The sequence below is a fragment of the Uloborus diversus genome, chromosome 6 (assembly GCF_026930045.1).
Source record: "Uloborus diversus isolate 005 chromosome 6, Udiv.v.3.1, whole genome shotgun sequence".
Classification (NCBI taxonomy): domain Eukaryota; kingdom Metazoa; phylum Arthropoda; class Arachnida; order Araneae; family Uloboridae; genus Uloborus; species Uloborus diversus.
The window spans coordinates 31,942,877-31,960,974 of NC_072736.1; the positions used below are offsets into that span (position 1 = coordinate 31,942,877).

At 34.1% G+C, this 18,098-nt stretch overlaps 1 protein-coding gene across 2 annotated transcripts in view; it reads left to right on the plus strand.

Moving 5' to 3' along the window:
* LOC129225132 (relaxin receptor 1-like) overlaps positions 1-18,098 on the plus strand; it is a 377,647-nt gene that overhangs the window by 305,656 nt on the left and 53,893 nt on the right. The window lies entirely within an intron of this gene.

Sequence of the window (18,098 nt, forward strand, 5' to 3'; positions counted from 1 at the left end):
TTAAACGAGCGCGTTTATGCGCTGATGTGAGAGGAATGCAAACTGCTGATCTTCTGGCATACAGACCGACATGATTGAGTCTCCTGTAAACAGTTTGCCCCGAAATTGTTATTCCTGTGACGGCACTGAGCGCCGAACCCAGTTCTCTGGCACAGCTGTCCCTATGACGTCGTGCAGAAATTGCCTGAAAACGATCTTGGCTTGCGGTTGTGACTCTTGGTCGACCTGGTACTTGTCGGCTGGTAACATCTCCCGTATTTGAAAACCTCTGCCACAGTCTTGAGATTACACACTGAGGCACATTAAGAATACGAGACACTTCAGTTTGCTATCGTCCAGATTCTAGCATTCCAACGATTCTTCCTTTCGCAAACATGTCCAATTGGCGTCTTTGTGCCATTATTAGTTCTGTTTCACCAGATCCAATGTTTCTTGGTACAGCATGAAACGCGCCTGAACTCTCTAAAGCGTGCGAGCTGTTTTATCCACATTCCCAAACGCGCACCTAATTCGCGCATGACACCATCGACTATACTATTTTGCATAAACATATTGTTTCTTCGTCAACCAATGAATATCTTCATAAGTAACTTTATATAATTTTACGAAAATTTACAGATTTTTCTAGCATTTTATGAATTATGCTTAACTTTTGGACACCAGTGTATATATATATATATATATATATATATATATATATATATATATATATATATATATACATTACGAAAATGGTCATTTTAGTCTATAATTGGTTTTAGTATATAATGTTTCTATGTTAGTAGGTCAGTCGTACTTCGAAACGTTCGATACGGACGATAGTGAAGTCCAACAAATTCTTTTCTCCCTTCTTCAATTTACCCAATTCAATTTCGCAGTGGCTGGGATTTTGAGGCTCCGGATCCGGCGCTGTTGTTCCGGCGCCCGGAAGATTCTTTTTCCGGTAGGCGACGCCACTCCGACTGTCTTCGCTTGACAACGATGACAATGGACACTCTGAGGGGTCTCTTTCTTTATTTTTCGCGTGATCGACATTGAGACTTAGTTACCTAGATTTTATTTTCCGCCTGAAGCCGTGTAAACAAATCTTTTTTTTTTTTTCAATGATTCGTCTCTTTTTTGTTTTTTTATTGAATTGTATTTAATGTAAAGTCAAATTATATGGACGTCTGGAACATAATCCTATTTAACAGCTTACTCTTCGATTGCACACTAATTCGATATTTTAATTTTGTCATAATTATCATATGTATTCGTTTTTAAATTTCTTTTAAACAAACTCCAATTGAAAGTCTGTAAGAAATGTAGGGAAACAGGGCAACGTTAAAAGCTTTTTCAGCAAGCTTTTTCAAAAAGAGAGGGGGGGGGGGGATAATAATTAGAATTTTGACATCCTGAATTCAAATGATGTTTTCCGCAATCAAAAGTGTGTGTCGGTGTGTGTATGTGTATATAAGCGTGTATGTCTGTAGGCATGTGTGTGTTTATGGACGCGAGTCTGTGTGCAGGCGCTGTGCATGTGTGAGTCTGTGTGCAGGCGTGTGTGTGTATAGCGTGCGTGTATGTGTGTAGGCGTGTGTTTGTGTATGTAGGAATGTGTGTGTGTAGGATATGGGCGCAACCTGGAGACGGTGCTCGCTGGAGGAACAGCATCAGAAGGGGAGGCCGAGGTGGAGTCCCTCCAAAAATCAAAGGAGACGGAAGCCAAACATGGTCAAGTGGGAACAATAAGCAATTTGTGATCGCTTAAGAAAAAAGAAACGTTGCGGTTCATGTTTCTTTCAGTCATTTGCGCTTTCAGTCTTATAGTCCAGTTCCTTGTGTGACATCAAATTTGAGCCTTTATGCAAAAAAAAAAAAAAAAAAAAAAAAAAAAAATCACTTGTTAGTTAAAAGTGACTTTCTTGTAAGTTTTCCTTTTTAGGTATTGCTTGAAATTCAATGTAAAAAATAGGAAAATGAAAAAAAATATAAAAAATTGCGTTCAATGGTTTAAAAACCTTATAAAAAAGTCAGTGAATAATGAAGCACTTAACAAACTGTAGATTATAAGAAAATTCTTTGAATAAATGATTATGAAATCAGTCTGAATACAAAAGCTGAAACACTTGAATTTTACAATGTTGTCCACATTACTCACAGTCCAGACACTGTGAAGTTCCAAACAAAATGACATTTACTCCTTTCTTCAAAGGGACGTTAAGTGTAAGAAATTTCAGTCAACTATTAGGAGTCAAAGTTTTTTCTTTTTACTTCCTTTTATACAGTAAAGGAAGTATTCTATTAGCGAAAAAAAAGTTCCCTCAAATTTCGACCTAATTTTCCATCTTACTCATCCCTGAATGAATGTTGAGTAGTTTTCTTCGACCCTAACACAAGTTCATCTATGCCTAAGAACTTATGGACGCCCGAAGCATCCATTTTGACCATCCCCACCCATTAAATTCCCACGAGTTTTCTCGTGACGTCTGTCTGTGCGTATGTATGTGCATACGTATGCATGTAGCTACATATCTCACATAACTCAAAACCGGTATATCGTAGAAGTTTGAAATTTGGTATGTAGACTTCTAGTCGGTCTAGTTGTGCACCTCCTTTTTTTGATCGTATTCGGATTTTCCAAAAGGGGTTTGTTACACCTTTTGAGGGGAAAATCAGTGTTGTACTGTTGTGCCTCTTACCTTCGGGCCCTATGTGATACTATGTGGTGCATAGGGAGTTTCTTTTTGTGTCTAATAAAAAAAAAAAATATCAACGCAAACTCAAGTGATGTAATAATTTGACGAACACTTGGCAATATATCGCCAACCTTTTAGTCGCCAAAATTTGTCGCAACTTGGCGATATATCGCTACAAATTTGGAGATTTTTTTTTTTTTAATTTGGTTTCAATTTGACGCTATTAGCGATATTTAGACAGTTATCCATTGAATCTTGTTAAAATTGTCGGTATTGGGAAAACTAATCTCAATAAAACACATTTTTTCATCAGTCCGTGACGAAGTAGGGGTGAAAATTTTTAATAAACCATTCTTTGAATAAGTGTTTGCTTGCTTACTCCAAGGCACTATTATGTACCATTAAATTGATGCTAAAAAAAAGTCATATGATGCGCACTTCAGCTCGTTTTCTGTTAGGAAATTGCAATATTTTAGAATAGGCTTATCTCCGAAATGTCATCCTTTCGAAGAAAAATTATTTAATTCAAATTCGGTTTTATTGACGTGCTAGAAGTTAGATTATGAAGTGTCTGGTCTAATATAATCGATACTCCTCTGTCCCTAAATGTAAAATCAATGCCTGCAAAGAATATGCCGTGTCTTTTCCTCTTAAAACGTTAAGTGGAACACTGGTGTATTTTTACATTAATATTATAACAGCTGAGTTGCGTCGTTGTTAGAATTAAGTTATTATAATGACACTAGAGAAAATCACCCGTCAAGGTATGACGTTAGAAAATTGCTTCTTCATTTGAGAGGAGCAATTGCCTGTTTAGGGAGATTTTGATCGTTGAAATTTTGGGTCGTATAACTTAGGGCAATAGTTCCTTTCTGGCAAAATCAGCGTCCTGAAAAATTTAGAAACCTTCCCGTTTAAAGTCAGTTGTATCTCTGGAACTTTAGATTAAACTGAGGCAGGCATAATATAATAGCTTGGCACCTTCTTGATTTATCAAGGAAATTCCAAACGCAATATTACAAACACGATCAAAGCTAAGACAAAATTGCAAGTAAGTATCGAGAATCTTACTCTCCTGCAATTCTGACAAAGCTACATAGTTCATGGAATTGTTCGCTCCCTTTGGGAGCTCAGTCAGTCTGGACGGGCCGTAATCGAACTAAAGCCGATACAATTTATAAATTTGCTCAATTAAACCTTAAACTGGGTGTTAAAAATATTTTTCACTACAACGAGAAGTCTGCATTTGTGTAACTTGTAACAATTCAGGAATCTTTTTGACAATGATACTTGATTTTTCCAGGAAGTGGATAAAAACCATAGAAATCCTGAAACGTTACCCAGAAATACTCAGCAACGTTTCGGAATTTTTTTACAATGTACGAATGCTGTTCGATAAATAATAAGAATAAATTTATTAAAAATACAAAATAACTTTAACCGTCATAATTTACATGTTTGTTTTTTTTAAGAATAACTTCTGCAGGACTAAATGCATTTATTCCAACGTTCTGTCCACGTCTTAAAAAGTTGTGAACGTCAAGTTTGTGAGAGCTATTTCAAAGTCACCTCCGAAGAGTTTAGACATGCTTTGTTGCTTTCAAAATGTCTGCTTCGTGATGGTTTCTTAAGTTGAGGAAACAGCCAGAACTGACTGGTGTAAAATAATTCTGAGATTCCCCTTGATAATAATAGCAGCAGTGTTAATCATTGTCTCTGTGATGGACGTTGAAGGTTGTCCCTCGCGTTCAATATCTTCCGTATTCTGCTTGCCTTCCTTAAAAACTTTATGTCAGCAAAAAGTACGGACTCTAAACATTGCTTCATCGTTGAAAACTTCACGTATCGTATCAAGGGTCTCCGATACTGATTTTTGCAGCCGAAAACAAATTTTAATCGCATAACTTTGTTCCAACGGCGCTTCCATTTTGACAACTGGCTGCGTCTTTTAGGTGAACGCCAACAGGCTTCAATTCCAACACGTGATACTCAGGAACATGAGCCTGTACGCGCCAATTATCGGTAGGTTTTGTTAATACAGACAACAGGCATTTTTCATGCAACAGAAATTAACATTTCTATGAGTGGTTTTGCGGCAGTAAAATTAGTCTTATTTCTTGTAGGTGCTCGCCAACAGTCTTCAGTTCAATCACGTGATACTCGGGAACTTGAGTCTGTACGCGCCAACTATCGTACTGTTTTGTTAATGCCGACAACAAACATTTCTCAAACCACAGGAATTAACATTCCGATGAGTGATTTCGACGCAGTAAAATTAGTCTTATTACTTATTGAACAGCATACGTAATTAACGTGGTAAAACAATTGTTGTAGGGTGAGAATGTTGTCTGTAATTAAAGGTCTTGATAACTACTTCTCCGTCTTTTATCTCTAATTAAAAATGGATAAAAAGGCCGTTGTCATCTATCGTTGACTTAAACAAATTTAAAGTCGAAACCAGACACGAAGAAGCACCACCAAGGCACATGTAATGTAAAAGCTAAAAAGCAGAAGGTTTTAGAAAAAGAGTTTCCCTATTCTAAAAAGTCTCCGATTTTGTAAAAAGCGTAAATTTAGTTCATTTTCTCAATAGCATTTCGGAAAGACTTCCTTGCATAAGTACCTGTTTGTGAATAAGTGACTTTTCAAAAGCTTAAAATATTCTTTGTTTTATCCAGAACAAATATCGAATGAAAATGTTTGCCAGAATTCTTCACTAGGGATGAAAAACTAATACAAGAGCACAAATCTGAAAGTCAAAAAAAAAAAAAAAAAGAATGATCTTATTTATTGTATTCTACTACAAAAAAAAGAGGGATGCACTATTCTTAATAGAATGAAAAACAGATGAGTGCCATTTGCGGATCGAATAAATACGAAAACTATAAAAGCACCCAACGGATTTTTTATACCTATAAAGACAGTAGACATAAGATGTCGAAGAGGGAAAAGCTTTTAAGGGCTTCGATTACGGATCTGTTGGAGAAATAGAAGCCACTTCCTTAGAAGAAGAATGAATTTGCGGCAGGAAATTTGCTCACTCAAATATTCCTTACCGTCTTAAAAGAATAGATGCAACAAGCCACTTTTTGATAAAAATAAAAATTCAATTTCCCAAGTTGCAAGAAGTGTACTGTTTAAAGTTTTCATTAATTAATTCGAACACTGATTTTGCTTTATTACTTCTATCAGATAGATCGTGAACTAGTGTCAAAAAAGCAAATAGTTTCTGACGGCGCAACATTTGATAAACCTAAGCCTAAGCACTAAATGTGTAGCAACGGAAAACGTCTTGCACAAAACGCATGTAGAAAATATGTGGAAAAGAAATTCAAATATTTTATTTGCAGGGTTAACATTAATTTCACTGTAACTTATTATGATGAAAATATATAAACGCATAGCAAATGTCTTCCTCACGGTTAACAAAGAACACATCATCAGTTTTTGCGCTAAATCTTACAGTGACGTCATCGTTGTTATTGATTGTGTGACGCACCTGAACTATAGGTAGATGCTCAGTTAAAACTTCAAAGAATTCCTTCCCCAGCTAACGATTGTTCGATTGTTTTTTCGTGTTGAGTCTGTCAAGCTGGATCAAACCAGATAACCCGTATTCGTTGTATTCTTTCAGAATAGAGGGATGAAAACAACTGATAGTTGTTGCATAACAATAAACTGAATCATAACTCACTAAAAACACAATGAGTTTAAACGAAAAAGGATCAAATAAGCTTTGTGCTACGATATGATTAAAGTGAAAAACCAACGTAAAGCACAAATTCTCAAGAAAATGTAACAAATAGTTATTTCAAGGCTACAATTTAGCCTCTTCATCAGTGCGAAAAGCTCACCACACAACCAGAAAGTCACGAGAGAACTAACGTCAACCATATGGACACCGGTATTTATACCAAATGGACCGACCAGTAGGAATTCACGACATAAGACCACAAACAACCAATCAGCAAACAACAGGTCAACCCCCAGGGCAAGCAGCAAGGGTGGAGAGACAACCAAACAGAAGCCAGAAAACAAAAATTGTGAAAAACGCTTCCAAATATCACGAAAAAATGCAGTGCTGGAAAAATAATTGACTAGAGAATGAGAATTTTTCGAATATAGTTAAATTACCAGAAATAGAGATCAAAGAACGTAGAACATTTACAAATAATTTTGACTGAGTGACCCGAAATCGATGTCATAAAATTAAGTCGTCACATTCAACTTTTCACATAATTAAGCACCCTGCTACTCTTTTTTGTTCCCAAAATTTTTAATGAACTTGTAAGAATGCAATTTTGATGATATTGTAAGCACACAAACATTGCCGACAAAAGCTTTGGAGGAAATAAGGCAAGGTAAGCTCGAATAGGCATCTGAGTCGTAATTAAGTGCACTGTTAAAAATTTTCCGGAAAATTTACGGTAATTGTTATTGATTGTGTGACTGGCATCCATGTTGCCAGTAACTATTACCGGGTCATTCCATAGTGACTAACGTAACATTCGCAGCTGATTTCCAAACTCTTTTTACTTACACCGGGAGTAAAAATAAATGTGCTTTGGTTTAATACGCAGATTTAAAATGTACAAGGTGACTATTTTTCTTTTCTACCAAGAATTATAAGCAAAATAAGCGCTGGCAGGTGTTTTTTCACCAAAAAAGGCATCGTGACTAACGTAACATTTTTGCAACCCTGAGAAACAATGCTTCTGTTACGAGACAAATTTTTCTGAAACTTACGCAGGCATTTAAAATTGGCCGATATATTTGTAAGAGGTAAACAGTCTATTTTTAAAAATGTACTACAGATTTGTTACAGATGAATCTTCTTTGGCCCTTAATGGTACTTTTACTAAAAACTGTGTGTGACTAACGTAACGTGACTAACGTAACCATCGAATAACAAGCAACGAATGCATATAAAAAACTTTTTATAATTAATTTCTTGCTCTTATATTACTTTTACACTTTTTAGGAACCTTCTTTGTGTTGCATTATGGTTCTTTCTTTACTTTTTTTCTATATTAGTGTAAGAAATTGAATGGAAGGATTCAGTTCAATAAACTCAATATGAATGTGCGAAAAAAAATGAACAAATAAAAAACTGCTTTTACAAACTGAATAACATCATTCTTGGGTTAATTAAATCCTAAATATCTCTCTTTTAATAAATTAACTTTGTGCAAGTTGATAGTTTTACCGAATTCTAGTATTCTGCCGATATACTAGGTATCGTCATAAGAAACTCCGTAGTACTTTTCAATGGCATATTATATTTTAAGGTTTACTGATTCATCCAACGAATAGTGTTCTGCATCCTTTTGAATTAAAATGTAATATTGAAAAAAATATATATTCGAATGTTTTTGCAGAATGCATTTTATTTCCAGATGTTTGAATTTCTAAATGATCATTCTTGCATTTTCTGAAATTTAAGGCAGCAGCGCTTATTGTCACTATATCATGTAACATCTTCAAATGTTTTTCAACGAGCAGCCATTACTGCATTTTAATAATACAGAGAGTATTTTCTATAAAAAAAAATGATGTTCTTCTTTGTTAAGACTTGATTTCTATTATCTTAATTCTTAAGCTTGGATTCTTGCGTTGAATGCACATTCAGTAGAGTACTCATTTTGCTTTACTCACCTTTTTTCTTTTTTAATAATTCTTTAAACTTGGAAGTATCTTTATAAAGACCCTTAAAAAAGTATTTTTCTAAGTAAACAGAAGGTCTAAAATGTAATATTGCTGGTATTTTTCACCTTTTATATTTTTAATCAATATAGAATGCCTACATATTCAAAATTGTTTATGAAAATGTACATTAAATTAAATAAGTTTTAAATATTAGCAGTCATTTTTAAAATGTTTCGTTAGTCACATGCAAACTGTTACGTTAGTCAGAGCACAAATGCTACGTTAGTCACACTAATTATTTTATATCTACTGATACTAAAATAAATATTTTGCACTTTTTAAGTAGATATGACACAGATGTAAGAAAATAAAAAGTGCTGTTTGGTTCAATCATCTGGTTTAGTTTTTAAGCAGAAAATAGTACATTTTCGTGACTAACGTAACGTAAATATTTTCAGTGAAATAACCAAATTGATTAAAATACTTATCTTATAATGTATGCAAAAAGAACAGTCAATTTTATTGAGCCAACATCTAATCATTTAGAATAAACATAGTTATTTTAAAAATTTGCAAAACTTTTTACATTACACAAGAAAACGTAGACGCATGTTTTTTGCACATGCTAAGCCTTTTCTACAACCTCGCACGTTTAGAGCCAGAAGCAAAACACCGAATGAAATTTTTGCAAACTGTTACTGGATTTATGTACTAGAAAGTATGCTGAACGAAATGATAGGTCACAATTAAGGTTTTGTGGGAAAAAAAAATCTGAGGTTTAGGTTGACATTTCTATGGAATGACCCTACCGTAAAAATCAAATGTTACTGTAAAATTTTACGGTTTCCTCGGTAGGCCACAGCAACCAATTGGAGCTGTGACCGCATATTTTTCCGGTATAAATTACCGTAAAAATCAGCAATGCGTTAAGTCCGCCATTTTACAGTAACAATTACCAGAAAATCTTCCTGAATTTTTGACAGTGTGGCTGGAACAAGCGAATTGAAAGTGAAGCTTCTTTCGAATAAAAATCCCAAAAATTACAACTATTTTTCTTTATTTTATTTTATGCACTCAGACATTAAAACTGCTTGACTTTTGTGCAGTGCATATACTACTTTTACATCTTGTCACTACATTACTTTTATTTTGATAAGATGGGACGTGCACTTAAATCTAGCTTTTGCAAATTGCCGCCCGGCTCATATCAGTTGACTAAAAATATGCGCAAGACGCATGCGTCTGCTCATTTCAATAGTTTCACTTAAATAATAATTCTTATGCTGTATAAAAATTCCGAAACGTCCCTGATTATTCCCGGGGAACGTTTCGAAATATCACAGGTTTTCACAAATTTCCTATGAAAATCAAGTATTTTTGTCAAAAAGCTACCGGAATCTTTACAAGTTTCACAAATGCAGACTCCTGATTCTAGTGAAAAATGTTTTTAGCTACTAGTTTAAAAATTAACTAAGTTTATTTATTAAGTGTATTGGCATCAGTTCGCTTAAGGCCCATCCAAATAGACTGAGCTCTGCTTTTTTCTCCCCGAAACCGATTTTTGATCGGCATTGCCGATCAAAAATTGGTCGGCAGCAAGCAAGCCGTATTGACAGCAAGCCTTATTGTACGGGACCCGTCGACGGGACGAGAAGTCAGATATCTGACGGCTTTGACGTCCGTAGAGTTGTGAGTCGCATTTCATTGGTCTCCACAAGATGAGCGCACTCTCTTTATTGGGTGAGAGTACTGACATGCGCTTTTCTCGCATTCGCAAAGTATGAATGCTTCTCCCTTTTCGGAAAACGTAAGGCCCTATTGACGTGGAAAACGTGATGTGCGGATGCTGTCTGAATTACGCTTAAGCTCCCAATGAGAGCGAATACACTAAAAACGATTCAGAAACGTTCCTGGAAAATAATAGGCAGCTGATGTGCCCAATTTCAACCTGTAACATATCTTACAAAAACCAGGAACGTTTTCCGATAAAATACAGTAACCTTCCTGGAATACTGAGAAATTTCCCCTGTTAAAGTCAGTCGTGATTCTTCTGAAAAAATTGAATAGGTTTAATGTATTTGATTAGAACCTTCCTGGTTTACCAAGAAAGCTCCAGAGGCATTAGCGAAACCATGACCAAAGCTACGCGAATAATTGCAAGCAAGAACTAAACATATTCCTTGCCTGCAATTCCTGCCTCGCAAAGCTGCAGCTATCCAGTGACTTATTTGCTCCCGTTGGGAGCTTAGTCAATCCAGACCGGCTGTAATTAAACTGAAGCCGATACACTTAATAAACACGCTCAGTCAACCTCTAAACCAGTAGCAAAAAACATTTTTCATACTAGTGAAAAGTTTGCATTCGTGCATCTTTTAGCAATTCAGAAAATGTTTTTGCGAAGGTAGTAAGTCTCCGGATTCTGTTAGCTTTGGAGGCAAGTGAGATTCTTGGTAGTAGCTTGCAACTCTGTCTTAGCTTTGATCATGGTTGCAATAATGCTTCTGGAAATTTCTTGGTAAATCAGGAAGGTGCCAATCAATTATTTAAACTTGCCTTAGTTTTCTCTGAAGGTTTAAGAGATATAACTGGATTTAATCTGGGAAATTTCGGACTTCTTTAGAAAGATTCTAACAAAATTTCAGGCAGGTTACTGACTTTTAGTGGAACATGTTCCTGTTTTTTGCAAAATATATTACTGACTGAAATTGGACGCAATAGCAGCCCAATATTTCCGATGAACGTTTCTCAATTGTTTAAACCGTGAAAGTAAAAACCGCAGAGAACTGCAAACGCAGTATAATAGTACTCGACAAAAAAAGAGAATCTATACTGAAACTCAACACGTGCATAGTGTAGTGAAACTTTATTAAGAAACCGATTTTTGTGGATAGTAAACAGCTGAAAGAATGATGTTTTTGTAGAGGAATAAAGTCAACTGCTAAGGCAATCACTGGACATTTTACATTTTTTGCTCAATTATTTTAGATAATTCCGTATGCACGTCAACTTTGACATATCTGCCATTTACGTCTCTATTTAATAGTCTTATGCATAAAAAACTCTCTAACTCTACCGCAAAAAAACTGTCCTTAAAGGGTTGAAAATGTTAATTTGTTAATTTCATTCCAATAATATGTTACTAGTAAAAAATAAATAACAAGGTTAAACTGCAGATAACTGCAGACACGTGTTTCGGAACCTGCAAGGAATCCCCCTCTCCATTTCTTTTAATGCTTATGAATTAAAAGGCATCCATCTGTTGTAGGACATTTTTTCCTCCATAAGTTGCACTTATTCATCAATTTTTTTGCATTAAAAAAAGGTATCTTGTAACCTTGACACACATGTCTGCAGTGATCTGTACTTTTTGCAATTTAACGATGCTATTTCATTTTTTCTTTTCAAGCACAAAGGTTATTTTTTACATTAAATGCAAGTGGGCCCATCCCCCCAAGAGCAAGGACGCCACCTCCCCCTCTAAACACCATAAAGATCGTCCCAGAGCGAGAGCCCCCCCCCCCCCAGTCTGCGCCATGACCCCCTCCCCAAACTGGACACCCCTGTTAAATAAAATTTTAATGGCTGAAAATCTTTTATTCTTACAATTTGGATATTATTATCATGAATGGTGACTTGCTTTGAAACTGTAAGAAGTTCGTTACGAACGATTAAAAGCTTTTTGTGCTTTTTTTTTTTTCAGCATCTTTAGCGGAAACCGATAAGCCCCTATCTTTAGTTTAGTAGCACTAGTGGCAATGACCGATCTTAAACAGTGCAAGATATTTTTTTACTAATTTCCTTTGATAACTATCTGTTAAATTCAGCTTCAATGTTGTCCTTCATCTTCGCTGTCATATCTGTCATTCCCCTTTTGTTTTTCTGGACTAAAAAATAATTTTGTTGTTTAGATGCTCTAGTTTATCAAAAAGGCGTTTCTGTCTTCTGTGTTAATACTTGGTACAGATAAGCAGTACAAAAAAGCACTACAGGTAAGAGGTATCGGAGTATTTGAGAATTAATGTATTATAACAAGTGGTCAATAAATGATCTCGCAAAAAGAATAAATAAATAAATTAAATTAAAATTATAAAAATGAAGTAAATAAATTGAAATAAAATTAAATAAATAAAAATTAAAAATAAATAAAAAAAAAATTAAAATAAAATAAATAAAAATTAAATAAATAAAAATTAAATAAATAAAAATTAATAAAACAAAATAAAATAAAATAAAATAAATAAAAACAAAAAAAAAATATTTAAAAAGTTATAGGTGTTGGACAAAAGTTTAGAGTCAGCTAAAAAGCCGATGAACTTTGATTATTAGTATGGGTAAGGTTTTTCTGTGTAGATCAATGACAATGAAAAATTTACTACCAACCGGAACAACGTATCTTAGTAGGACATCTTCGCCGGTTTTTGAAAACAATGATATCTGGCCTTCTACTAAGTTCCAAAGCTTGCTAATATAAGTAGGTAGTATTAACCAGGTTGTATTTTTATTACACAACGAAGCAGAAGCCCTACCGCCTATTAAAGGGGTGCCCATCCCCCCTTATGTTCAATGGCGCAAATTTCCCCCACCCCTCAAAAAAAAAAAAAAAAAAAAAAAAAAAAAAACTCTTCCTTTTCGCCCCTTTTTTATTTTATTCATGTTTTTTTAAAATTATTTATTTATGTATTTATTTAAAATTATTATTATTATTGTTTTGTTTGAAAAGTTCCGTGCTACACACGTAACACACACACACATATACACAAAAAAAAAGAATAAAATTATATAAATTAAAATAAAATAAAGTAAAATAAAAATAAAATAAATATTTTAAACTAAAAATAAATCAACAAATAAATTCAAATAAACAGATAAAAAAGTTTAATATTAAACCTCAGGCATATTAGCTGTTTTTGAAACTCAGTAGAGCGCCACTTATCATCGTCTTCGAAAATCATGAAAGATGTCCCACTTGGCGAAGTTTTTCCCTGTTGACTGCAGATAAAATTAAACCTGCTTTTTTTCTACTTGCAGTAGATCCCCTTTTTTGATTTTACAACATTTATTTATGATTCATATTGTTTGTTCTTGATTAAATATTTAATGCTGTTAATGCTTCGCAAATGTATTAATATTATCTGATGGTTTGCTTATACCTAAAAGTTTGGCATTTTCCTTTTTACTTTAAGTTTTTGTTTATTGTTAATATTATTATTATTATTGTATAGCATTGTACTCCGACTACGCGCGAATTCCGTTGAAAATCTGCATAATAAAAGAAAAACTAAAATAAAGACAAGAATATCTTTCGGTCTTTTTTATGAATTTTAATGCTTCATTAGCACCAGCCTTGAACTTTCACGAAATGTCATTTTATCGTTTTCGTAATAGTTGAGTTTTAGAAACACGTGCGAGAATTTGAAAGGAAAATCCATGCTTAAATAGTATTGTTTGCCGTCGAATTAAAAAATTTGGTATTCATTTTCCTCCCTTTACATCGCCGTAACGAATAGAGAGAAGCCTAAGATTGCCATGTAACCCGTGAAAAGTTTTTTGTGCTTCCCATTCTGATGAGTTGAAGGTGGAAAACGATATTATTTATTTTGTTGAAGAGTTGAACAAAATTATCATACAAGAGTCTAAAGCTGCTTCATGTACTGATCAATCAAGAAATAATTTTTTTTTTTAATTTATGTTTTGAGGCGATTCTCGAAAAAATGTCCCATTTGTAACGCTAAGTTTTTCTATTTTATCCAAGTAACTATTTACAGTAGAACCTCTCAATAAGGGACACTAAGGGGACCAGACACTTTGTCCCTTAAATTGAGGTGTCCCTTATTCGGAGGTGGATGAATTGATGCATGCCGTATACTTAGTAATATAATATCACAAAAAACATTAACTATTAATAATTAAGATTAAATACTGAAAATGTTTCATTTATGCTAAATAAAATCCACATTTATTCACATTTCTGAGTTTATATTATTCTATTAATTAAAATTTAATCAAAAATTTTGTAATGGCTAAGTTTTGTAGCCATCAGAAATAATTTTGAAGTAGTTCATTACATGTATTTGCTTTATGTTGTGTAATTTACAATGTAACACTATGTGAATTACAATTAATGTCCAAATTTTAAGTTTTATATATAAAGCAAATTAGTTGCTGTGCCCTCTCCGTCGGTCTTGAACCTACTTGAATAAATTGTTGAGAGCAAGTTTTTTTTTTTTACAATACATTACTTATTTCCTTCACATATCGCTCATTTGGAAGAAGAGTTCCACAATACGAAGAAATGAAATTTTACAGGAGAAGCGTTTGAAGTTGAACTCTTCATGCAATTTGCATTAATAAAAGTAAGTTTGCTGTACTCTTCAGTGGTTAATATTCGAGCAAAAAATCTGTCATTCTTTTCCAAAAGAGATAACGTCCTTTGAGAGCCTTTAAGCGAAAAAAAAAAGACAATCTAAAATTTTATATTGTGGCACTCTTTTTCCAAACAAGCGATATGTTTATGTCAAACTTCCCTCAATTAATTTTTAGAGGAAAAAGTGAAACTTGAAATCTGTTAAAGTCACTTTCTCTTTTGCGCTGATATATTATTATTATTTTACTTTGTGACTGTCCCTTAAATAGAGTGTCCCTTAATTAGAGGTAATACATGGAAGTACCTATTCAAAGCAGGGACGGATACAAGGGAGGGGTGATGGTGGCGATCGCCCCTCCCTTGAGGGACCATGCATTGACAATTTTTCCAAATTGAAGTCCTAAAATGCAAGTGTGGACTGTTTTTGGTGATGTTAAAGAAATGGAATGGAGTCGAATCTCCCTTCCAGAAACTTTTCGGAGTTGAAGTTTCAAAAAGGCAATTATAGACGCTCTTAGGCGATGTTAGGAGGATAAGAAGCTTGAAAGCATTTTGCAAAAAATCCAAGTTAGAAAAACAAGATTTTAGAATTTTTGGGCAATGTTATAGGAAACAATGGGTTCAGTGACTATCCTCTGGTAATTTTTCGAAACTGAAATTTCAAAAAGCGCAATTTTAGACGACCTTCGCTGATGCCAGAGGGAGGTTCTTTCGAGACATTCCCCTGAAATTATTACGAAACAGAAGTTCTAAAATGAAAGTTTAGAACACCTCTTTCTGCAGAAAAAGAAAGGAATAATTTCGAAGACTATTTGTCTAAATCATTGTACTATAGTTGTTATGCATAAAAATACCGTGCCCCCCCCCCCCCGGCAGGAATGTGTAAACCACATGCGTAAGAGGTCAGTTAAAATATCAATCGCCCTCTCCTTGAACACTTTCTGGATCCGTCCTTGATTCAAAGGGACTGGGACCAGAAAAAATGTCCCTTAAATAGAGGTGTCCCTTATTCGGAGGTGTCCCTTAATGGAGGTTCTACTGTATTAAATATGTGATGTTATGCTTTGATAGTATATTAAAGCATGTATTAGTCCCCAACAGCATTATTTTTCGAAGGCTTTGGTTTGCTGGAAAAGATAAAAAACTTAGCAATACGCACGAGACATTTTTTCGAGAATCGCTCTTTCCCTTAAATGCTGCTATGCCATTCCTACCAACGCTCCCTTATTTTTAATTGGATTCTTAAATGGATTTAAAAAAATACAATCGGCAATAAATTTTTCATTCTTGTGGTTCTGAATTTCTTGGGAAAAAAAAAGGTAACCCGAACATGAAAACGGATGAGTATAAAATAATTACGGAAACATATTATGATATTAATTTGGAGTCATTGAACCCTTCTCGAAGGTTTTGAAAGTTTTTCTTTTTTTCTTTTTCGAGACAGCGATATCCGGTAAGAAAATCTTCTTTTGATGCAGGAAACCGGAAAAGACAAGGTCCGGACGTTTGGAATTATTTTTAGGGTACTGCATAATACATCCATATTTATATCGTTCCGTAATATCTTGTGTAGAAAGTCCAAATAACGTGCATAACTGCTTAAGATTTACGTTACGTACGTTACGATTTTTTAGATCTGGAAAATAGATTTAAAAAAAAAAAAAAAAAAGGGTCATACGTCCAGTGTCTTGTGATTGCAGAGAAAACGCGTTAGTTTTCCCTGAACAAAACGTTCAGTGTAGTCAGGTGTGCCCCAAACTTAAATTTTTAAGAGGTTGTAAATTCTGAATGTGCTGAATGGAAGTCCGAATTTTGCCGAATGAAACCACATTTGAACCAAATTTTCCCCTAAACTAAAACTTTCTTTATTCACTTATTTCTTAACTCGACGAAAATGGAAAAGGGACTGTGGCTTGATCTGGCAAAAGAACCCGAGAGAAATTGTACTTGACCATATGGGACTAAAGAAGTAAAAAAAAAAAAAAAAACTACACTCAACTATAGGGGTCAATTCCCTCCCGACTATGAAAAATTAATGTTCATACACGTAGAGGGCGTATCCCCTCCCCCTGAAAAATTCGAAATGTCTGGTTTGCCTTCAACTATTGTTGTTTGCTAAAATTTTTATTCATTACACATGTTATCAACTTTTTAGTGACTTTATGATAAATTTTTCTTGGAAGTAATTTTCGCTCGTGTTTTGGCCCTTAACGAGTTAACCCATAAAAGTATGAAATAAGAGCCCAAGAACTGATTACAATGGCACAAGTAATTTTTTGTTTATACAATGAGAACAATTACTCTCAGTGCAGTGAGTGAGCCTTTCAGAAACCATCAAAGATTTGTTTTCAGTGTAAATCGAGGAAAGAGAGCAAAAAATCGTGGATCATTTAGCATTAGAAGCGCTGTGATGTTTTTATTTTCTTCTTGTCACAAAATTTGTTAAAGAATATTATGCCTCTCTGCACTATCTATTTCTTTGTCGCACTTTTAGGGACGTAATATAGCACTCATTGACTCATTTAAATTCTACAGAAATGTGCATCGCCCTCCTTGTTCCAGAGCGACAGATCAACCTATCCCGACAAGAAAGAAATCACCCCCCCCCCCCCAAAAAAAATCAAGTGACTATTATTTTTTTTAATTGTGACGTTTTCCACCGTGTATTTATTGCAAGAATTTCAATTTGGTGGCGCCATCTATACGGAAACGTAGTAACTGATTATAAAGTTAAAATATTCTTCCTCACTGAAACGCGAAAAATTGGGAGATTTTAGTTGATTTTGTTTATTCAAATGTCTTAATGTAACTATGCTCTGATTTTGGCACTGAATGTCCAATTTTTATTTTAAATGCATTTAACATTTTTAAGCCCTAAAAGTTATCTTCATTTTTGGTTTGTGAAACATTTTAAAACTTTATTAAAAATTAGTATTTACTCTTTTCTCAATTGATTTTTTTTAAAAAAAGTGTTATTCTTTTCTTTGATACTGTGTTTTACAAAGATTCAACCGTAACTTTTAGGTCTTTTTTTATCAACGAAAATGCAAAATACAAAACACGAAAAAACACAAAAGTTTGATGACAGTCGGATTTTTTTACATTCAGACTTTTTACTTTAAGAAGTTTCAATAAACATTTTTCTTCATTTATTTTTTTTTTTTTTTAACTTTGGGACGTCAACAAATTATGTCTCGCTTTGAGGTTGATATATGAAATTGTGACAATTTATGACAGGGCGAGAGAAATTGTGGAGCCACACTTCTTCTTAAGTGTAAAAACAAATTAAGAGGGTTTTTTTTTTTTTTTGATCATCGAATTTGAAAAATACTTTTAAAAAGTTTAAAAAAAAACTCGCAGGAAAAAGAGATGGAGGGGGCATATATAAATAAACACATACATAACATCTG